The sequence below is a fragment of the Dipodomys merriami genome, unplaced genomic scaffold (assembly GCF_024711535.1).
Source record: "Dipodomys merriami isolate MVZ:Mamm:240054 unplaced genomic scaffold, mDipMer1.0.p SCAF_60, whole genome shotgun sequence".
In the NCBI taxonomy this organism is placed as follows: domain Eukaryota; kingdom Metazoa; phylum Chordata; class Mammalia; order Rodentia; family Heteromyidae; genus Dipodomys; species Dipodomys merriami.
In genome coordinates, this window is record NW_027206180.1 from 5,843,635 (window position 1) to 5,852,646 (window position 9,012).

General features: G+C 57.6%; 1 protein-coding gene across 1 annotated transcript in view; it reads right to left on the reverse strand.

Annotated features, from left to right (window-relative positions):
* Rbfox1 (RNA binding fox-1 homolog 1) overlaps positions 1–8,800 on the reverse strand; it is a 1,026,253-nt gene extending 1,017,453 nt beyond the window's left edge. Inside the window, exon 1 of the mRNA XM_070003517.1 lies at positions 8,402–8,800. The gene's annotated coding sequence lies outside the window, so the exon portion shown is untranslated. The remainder of the gene's footprint in view (positions 1–8,401) is intronic.
* Between the last annotated feature and the right edge of the window lie 212 nt (positions 8,801–9,012).

Below are 9,012 nucleotides of genomic sequence, written 5' to 3' on the forward strand. Positions count from 1 at the left end.
AAGGTCTGGCGTCCTGGCAGAGCATTGCCCAGGCCAGAGGAAAGCGCACAGGGAGAGTCCTGGGCCCCGAGGGCTTGGCCATCCCTGAGAAGACGGCTTGTTAACTCTTCTCTGGCAGAGGTTCTCATGCGGGAGTTTTCCCCAGTCTCAAAGTCACGCTGGAGGACGTGGCTGTGACCGAGTGGAGCGTGAAGGTGGGTTCGGAAGCTCCCCGGGGCTCCTCGGGGCTGGCGTCTGCGGCCTGGACAAGCCCATCTGTCCCTCCCCAGGGCCGGCACTACAGGAGGGTGTGCAGCTGTTCCCGCTGGGCCCGCTGGACAGGGGGAGGGCGCCCTGACCTCGGGCACCCTGCGTCTCCTGCAATCGGGGGGTAGGGGGGACGCCCCCGCCTCACCCCCCCCACCCCGTGTGACTCCTGGAATCGTGTCTGTGGGGTGTCCATACACGCCATCCGGGCACATTTGCTCTTGGCTGAGGTGGTGGTCTTCAGTTAGAGGGGTTCTCCTCCTCCTCCTTCCTGGGGGGGGGGCCTTGGGCAATACCTGGGAGCATCTTTGGGGGGTCAAGGTAGGGGAAGGGCAGTGCTATAGCTGCCAAGAGGCAGAGTCCAGATGTCACTGGGCGGCTGTGGTGTGCCAGCCATCCTCGCTGCTCACAAGGACCCAATCTAGACTACAGGAGTGTGCAAAGGGCTTGGGTGAAACCTGGGTGCGTGTGAAATCTGGTCCTATCTCTGAGCAGCAGCCTGATCTCACAGTTGAAGAGGGGAGAGGAAGGGAAGGAGGAAGAAGAAGAGGAGGAAGAGAGGAGGAGGAGGAGGAGGAGGAGGAAGAGAGGAGGAGGAGGAGGAGGAGGAGGAGGAGGAGGAGGAGGAGGAGGAGGGGAGGGGAAAGGTAGTGGGGTTGTATACCTCCAGTCACTCCCCCCTGCCCCCCATGTATATAAGTGAGGGCTGTGTGCATTGTTTATCTAGGGAAGGACGCACAAGAAGCCCCACAGACTCTGGCCACAGGGAGGAGAGGCCAGCTGAAGACTGGGGTTTCTCAGCACACTGGCACTCTTTTCCAGAACCCGCGTTGCGCCATTTTCCTCTGAACTACCAAAGCAACAAGGTGAGCATCAAATCCACCCTTTAAATACTTTGCCCACTAGGTACCAGTAGCTCACACCTGTCATCCTAGCTACTAATGAGACTGAGATCTGAGGATCACAGTTCAAAGCCAGCCCAGGCAGGCAGACACATCTCTGAGACGCTTATCTCCAATAAATTACACATACAAAAAAAAAGCTAGGAGTATGGAGCTGGGGCCCGAGTGGTAGAGCAGTGGCCTTAAGCAAAAGAAGCAGGACTAGGAAGATAAATAGATAGATAGATGCAAACATGCATACATACATACTGCACCCCACCTGGAACCGCTTCCCTGCATTTGTACCAGCCAGTCCTGCAAGCCACCTGATCGGTCTTGCTGAGCATGAGCAGTTCTAAAGACTCTAGGAGAACTCTCTTTTTCCAAATGGATGTCCACAGAGGAGCTGAGGGCAACACATGCTTGTGCTGTGCACTCAGGACCAGAAAAACGTCCTAGATGTCTCTGATCAGAGCTCGGAGCACAGATCAGGAAGCTCCAACCATGTTCTCCACCCCCCCACCCCCCCACACACACACACCCTGCTTTGTACACCAGCTTTCAAATCAAAAGCTGAAACAATTAGCAGAGCCTGTCTGTCGGTTCTCAGAAGCTGAGCTGGATTCTGGGGCTATTATTAGTGTCTGAACAACGGCTGGAAGAGAAGGGAAAAGAAAAACTTCCCTAGGCTTTCAATTGGTAAAACCACTGTTCTGGACAAAGCAAGAAGAGACAAAATTACAGGATACAGTGAGATTGCTTAGACAAATTCACCTTATGGACATGCATTTTGCTGATTTCTCCTCCTCAAACTGAAACAATGAAAACTCACAGTTTTAGGGAGACTTCATTCATGGATGTAAGAAAATTCACTCGGGTCCTTTGGCTATTGAAAATAATTAATGTTGGGTTGTTTCTCTTTTTTAAAGAAAGTTGAATGTGGGGCGGGGGGAACGTTCCACCGGCAAGGGCGTAGTGACACCTGCTGGCATTTCATCAACTTTCCTGAAGACGGGCCTGTGTTCCAGACCTTCCTCTCCGTGAGCGCCAGAATTCATCCTCCCCAGCATACACCCCAAAACTGAGTGGGAACAGGAGCTCAAGAGACCCCGTCTCTAGAGTGGGCCCCATCTTCCCACCCACAGGGCAGGCCATGGGGCAGCGGTGGCCCCCTTGCTCTTCCTGTTACGTGGAGGAGAGTGAATCCAAGCCCGGAGCTCTTTCCCCTGAGTTTATTTCTGAACATAGCACCCCGGAGGATGCCTGCCTGGAAAGGGTGAATGGGAGAAGGCCCAGGGAAAAGCCCCCCCTCCGGTACCCCCGGCCATAACAGGACAACAACAACAAAAATGAAAATGAAATGCTCCTTTTCTTCAAGACCAGCATGCAGATGGAGATCCTCCAAAATGGAGGTGCCCCAGATGCATTTCCCAGCATTTTATAAAAATCTCTGACAGTAGCAGAAAGCCAGTGACAACCCACAGTGGGTAAGGAGGGAGACGGCGGCGGTGGGGGGCAGGGGAGGTGTACCCTGTCTTCCCATCCAACCACGAGGGGTGATACACATCTAAAGCAGGTCTGGCCCCGGCCACAGAGCTGTCAGTCACCAGACGCCAAGGGCCTGACCCGGACCAGAGAACACAAGGCTGGCTGGATGTGCCATCAGCCCAGCCATGCTGCAACCTGCCTCGACACCCACAAGGGCCCAGTCCCTGCTCTGCTCCTACGCTTCCTCCCCCCCACCACCACACACACGTGTATATGTGGCTCACAACTTGCACCCCTGGGTGTCTGGGAACACGTACGTGCACACGTGCCCGCCCGCATGTGTGTATGTGTGTGTACACACATCGGCATCCACGGGGGAACACAGCCAAGGTCAAGGGTTTCTTCTTGTCCGGAGCTGACCTGCTCCGAGACACACGGATCAACCCCTCTGAATCCAACCGAGAACTCTCACCGTTCTTCACGTGAGGCGTCAGCCCTAGGTCCCCAGGCGGCTCCTGGCCTGTGGGGAGAGGAAAGCCGTCCGGACGCATCTTTGCCCTCAGCCTGCGGCGGTTTTTTGGCAGGAGCCACTGGGGCCGGGCCCCTCTGTGAACAAGACAACTAACTCTGTGCCACATCATGGACACCCTAGCACCAGACCATGGCTCAGACCCCAGGGCTGGGCTTGTCCCATGGGGATCCCGAGGGGGGTGAGGAGGGGGTGCCTATCCCCTGGGGATAGACCCAGGCCCTCCCCTCCTCAGAACCCTGGCAAGCTCCACTAGGGGCTAGCCAGGGCTGCGGCCGCTGAATCGGCCCTCCACAGTCATTTTTCATAACAAGTCTAACAAATGAGTGTTTCTCTCTGCCAATCAATCAGCGCCTTGCATATGGCCGCCGTCGGCCCTCACGGTAGGCGCTACTCCTGGCGGAGAACCCGAGTCTGTCAGCCCCTTCCGTCAAACACTCGCGTGATGCTGAGCCCGCGTCCCTCTCCGCTCCGGATTTCTCTATCAGTCCCGTGACACCCCGGAGGAACACGCAGAGGTCTGGCAGCCAGGATACTAGGGGCACGCGCTCGTGCCAGGCTCCGGGCTGAAGTAATGTCAGAGACTGCAGCCTCACCAAGCCTCCCCGCACGGTTGGGATAATCAGTGATCTTCCTGGACGTGCACCAGCCCAGCTGAGCTTCAGGGAGACTGAAGAAAGCCAAACAGCCCAGGCCCGGGAGGGAACAACACGGTTGGAATGCTTCTAGAAGAGCAACCACAGCCCTGCCCTCCTTCCTCCCCTCTCCCCCCTCCACCATCTCATAAGGGCGCCTCTGCCAGGTACCTGGCACACACTGTGGGCCTCCTGGCACCGGGGGGGGGGATGGGAAGGGGGAAAGAGCCACAGTAGGAGGTAGAGCACCTGCCTAGGGGGTGCTGTGTGTCCCCAGGCCTCAGTTCCTCCATCTGTGAAATGGGTGAGAGAGGGTTTCCACGGAAGAGCTTCTAGGAGGCTCCACTGGAGGCCTACGTGAGCCAGGAACTCCCCACCCAGCCAGTGGGAACTACCCGGGGTTCGGATTCAAACGGAAGCCAACGCACCCAAGTCCAAACCTTCCTCCCCTCTTCCAATATTCTGAAAGCCGCAGGAAAGAAACACAGCCCTAGAGAGTTCTCTCTGATTCTCCCGGGGCCGCCCCTGTGTGGATGACGTCTGCACGGCCCGCCACTGCGTTCGGGGGCGGGGGGGCCAGAGCGGAGCTGACACCCAAGGAGTAGCGCCTGTTGAGATGTAGATCAACGTGTCTCTGCTCCTGCTTTGCACTGGGGGCTCAGCTCAAATCTCCCCTTCCTGGAGCACTTCGTTATTTTTTCCTTTTTGATCACGTTCCATCCTCATTCCGAGGCCGCGGTCATCACCTTCCTAGCAAGGTACTCATGTCCACCCTGTTTAATGGCTGCCTTCTCCAGGGAGCCCAGCCTCTAATGGAGGTGTGTTCTGAGTCATCCGTTATTGATTCGCCACCTCTTCACCGAAATCCACCCCTTTCCATAAAACAGAGTGGCTCAGGGGGTGTCTCGAGCTGAAAGGGACAGACCTGGCTTAAAACAAAGCAACACTGCTGCGGGTTGATGGCTCACGCTGTAAATCCCAGCTACTGGAGAGGCTGAGACCTGGAAGACCACGGTTCAAAGCCTGCCTGACTAGGCAGAAGAGTCTCCATAGACGCCCCCCATCTCCAATTAACCAACAAAAAGCCAGACTGGGGGTGGATGTGGTTCAAGCGGTAGTTGAGGAAGCCCACAAGCCGTGGTATGAGCGCAAAAACAACAACAGTAACAAAATCCGACCAAAGCTACCCAAAGCATGAAGGTGGGGGGAGGGGGGAGATAGATGTGTCTTCGGCAAACCCTTGTGTCACCTCTACCACAACATCAAGCTGCCAACATCACTCGGAAAGTGCTGGTCCCTCCCGTCAGAGCTCCCTTACCAACTGGTTCTTTAATTAAAGTTTTAATATGTATGTGCCTGAGGCCGTGTTTTAACTAAGAGAGGCTGACATCAGGGAGAGAGCCCGTGGCATAATAATAATAATAACAACAACAACAACAACAACAGTGAAACCAACATTGTCTCCAGGTTTGAAGTCCTTGGCACAAGACTACCGGTGGGCATGAAATGCGACCAATCACAGGACAACTTTAGGCCCAGGGCCAGGCTGGCATTCATGTGGGCATCACTGGGCCAGGTCAGAGCCCCAGGCTGACACAGGCGGGTCCAGGCGCACTAGGCCCTTCAGAGGGGTTTCGCTGATTTCCAGGGGCCTCCTTTCCCACCCTGGGAAGTGACTACTTGTCTCCAGGATCCCTCCTCCAGCCGGGGATGGATAACTCTCAATTTTTGCAAGGAGGGGAAACACTAGCTATCCAATTTTCTGGATGCAAAAGAAAAAAAAAAGATCTGAGGGACTTTGATAAATATATTATATAGCATATATACATATATATATGTATATGTATGTTTTTCCAGCTTGGACTAAAAGGGATAAAGCTATTTAAAAAAAATTTTTAAGACGCATCAGAGAGACGTCAGTGAGACTACCAGAACAGGCATCCGTTAGCTATCTCTGAAGACAGCAAGCAGGGCAGTGGAGGGAGGCCAGAAGGACGGGCCTGCATGGCACCCAGGACAAAAGTAAAGGTAGACCTAAGGACAGGACTTAGGAGGAGAAACCTGACACCTGCGAATTAAGAAACCCCCGCTCCCCGCCCCACCCTCAGACCCTGGCACCACCCCTCTGCTCTCCACCCCGGGAATCTGCAGCTAGGATGCCAATAGAGGCCAGCGCGTCGTCCTCAGCCCTGCAGGAAGTGCTGCCCTGTACTGGACAGTATTGTGCAGCCCAGTAGGACGCCCACCGCACACCCATGCACCCCGTTTTAGTCTAATAAATGGCATATATACGTATATTTAAATGCTTAGACTCTGTCACAAAGATCTCTCTGCAAAGGCAGTCAAGGAAATCAGTGAGCTACGGGAGAAACGACGAGAAACGCCATTTTCTAGTGCGAATTCCAAGTATTCCTGGTCACAGCGGCGTGTGGACCAGGGAAGGTTTGCTAAGGCAGTACCTTGAACCCAGGAGGCCAAGGGGATGAAGGCTTCTAGAAGAGTCTCTCCAGGGTCCACAGTGCTTTAGCAAGACCAGAAGTTAAACTCCAGCAACCTGCCACCCACACAGCTGTCCATCGACTGGACAGAGGAGGGGCAGCCACCGCTCCCCGCCTGGAGACGTCCATCTCCCTTTACCATGAACGGTTTGTGTCTCCAAAAAGTAAGTTTTCACCTCTACATGTCTAGAAAACAAGCTTCCTCTCCTTTTCTATCTGGCTGGATAGCCTAAAGCTTTCAAAAAAAAAAATCAGAGCAACCTAGTTGAAAAAATAAAAAACACAATCCAAGACTTATCACCTGTCAGGACCAGCTCCCGGCGTTCACAGCTTTATTTAATTCAAAACAAGATCTCACGCAGGACCGGACTAGGCCTGAACCCTTCCCGTTACAGAGGAGTCGATGGAGGCACAGGAGATGAAGTAAGCGGACCAAGGTCACACAGCGGGCAGAGCACAGCCAGGAGCCCTGGACTCTTCTCAGTCTCAAACTACTCTCTGGCTCCTCCATGGCTCTAGGGAATGATCTCCCCTTAAGGAAACTCAATCTTAAACCGGCCTATATGAGAATCTTCTGGACCTTTCTATCAGGACTCAAAAAGAAAGAAAAAAGAAAAGAAAAGAAAAGAAAAGGAAGGAAGGAAAGAAGGAAGGAAGGAAGGAAGGAAGGAAGGAAGAAAGGAAGGAAGGAAGGTCCCATTCCACTGCTTGCCAGAAGTTGCTACTGCCCACATTTTTGCCCTTGATAGGACCCAGGTCCTTTCCTGTCTCTAAAGAAAAAGAGAGAGAGAGAGAAAGAAAAGCAAGCCCAAAATAAATCTGCCACTGGCTCCTGCCAGGCCCTCTGTGGTCGCTTAAAAACAGAAAGGATGCTGCTCTCCTCCCCTCCTCCCTGTCCTCCTCCTCCTCCTCTGGCAAAGATAAAGGGTGGGTGGATGGGAGATGAACTAGGCTGGGAGGGGAGGGGTGCCGCCAGGGATAGGGGACCCCAACCTGCAGCACGCCCTGCTCTCTTTCAGGCCCCATCAGATCCCCCCCCCCTTTCTTTTGCACTGAATTTCAAAGTGAAAAATAAAGCAGCATGATGGGGGACTACAGGAAAACCCAAGTTGCCATGCTTTCCGGGCGGGAGCTGGAACAAAGCTTCTCCACAGCACCCCCCACACACACTGCACGTCCAAGTTCAACTACCATTTAGAGACCCTTGGTTGGGATCCAGCCTCCCGCTTGGATCTGAGGATGGGGGCCCCAGGCCGCCCCACCCCCCCGGCCCAGCCCGGCCGGCCAGCAGGCAGGTGCAGCAGGTCTGGCCCTGCGCAGGGAGCCATGCCTGCCCATCTTAGCGGTGGAGAGGAGGCGTCTGCTCCAGAGCAAGGCAGGATAAGGATGGGGGAGAGTTGGGTATCGGTCTTCCTTTCCCACAGCTTCAGGGCTCTGCCTGGCACCGGGGTCCGGGAAGGCTGGGAGAGCATCGCGGCTCAGCCCCACCCTCTCCTCCTCCACCGCCCCCCACCCCCGCCAGAAACTAAGGACGGGGGGAGACTGGAGCGCACGGGGAGGGGGGGGGGAGAGTGGGATCTGCCACCCCTGGGTTTAGTTCCTCGACGTCGCGGGGGGGGGGGCGCAGCTGGAGTTCCCAACTTGGAGTTTCTAGACAGACCCCCCCCCCTTCCCTTCCCCTCCCCAGGGTCCAACGGGGACATCTCCGGGACGTCGGACCTCTTCCCCGCACCCCCCTCAGACCAGGAGGAGGACGCAGAGCAGCCCCCCTCCCCGTGCCAAGTGTCCCCCCCCCCCCAGCCATCCTTTCCTGGAGACCCCAGAGCCACCAAACCAAAGTGCGCGCGCGCGGGCCTGGGACAGGCGCCCCGCTCCGGGGCCTCCACCGGGGAGGACGGGGAGGAGGAGGCGGCCTGGGCGCTCGGGGGTCACACACACGGGGGTGGGGGTCTCGCCGGACCCCTCCCCCCGGGAGGGAGGACTCCCCGACACATTATTTCCACCCGCTCGGAAAAAGTTCCCGGCCCGCGCGCGCGCGCTCGGGCAGCCCGGGCTCTTCCCTTCCCTTCCTGGGACGCTGGGACCCGGTCACACACAGTGGGGGAGGACTCCGCCTCGACTTACCTAGAATTGCCGGGGAGCAGGGCCGCGATCGCCACCTCCTGGGGCTCCCCGGACCCCCGGATTCCCCTGCACTTTCCGCGGCCCCCCCCGCCCCAGCCACGCTGAGCACCGGGCCGGAGGCGGGCGGCGGAGGGGGAGGGGGCTGCTGGCTTCTCCCACGCGGTCCCCCAACGCCCGCCCGGCGCGCGCCCCGGATTGCGCCCTCCCCCCGACAGTGGGCTTCTGACAGCCCCCGCCCCACGCCGAGGGCCACTGCCTGGGGAGGCGGAGGGCGGGCGCGGGGAGGTCTGGAGCGCAGGGGTTGCAGCTGGAGGATCCGGGGGAGCGCGGTCGGTCGGTCCGCTCCGCTCCGCTCCGCGCCGCGCGTGGCTGTAGCTCGGGAGTTGTGTGGTTCGGGCTGGATGCGGGGTGGGGCGCGCGGGGTGGGGCGCGCGCGGGGTGGGGCGCGCGGGGTGGGGCGCGCGCGGGGTCCCCTTCCACACGCGGGCAGCGCCGGCTCCCGGCTCCTCGGGTCCCGGAGGCGGCGCACGCGTGGGTCCGGCCACCGCCACACCGCCCGCCTCCGCCGTTCCCCGTGGGGAGGGGGTGGAGGGTGGCGGGACACCCCTGCC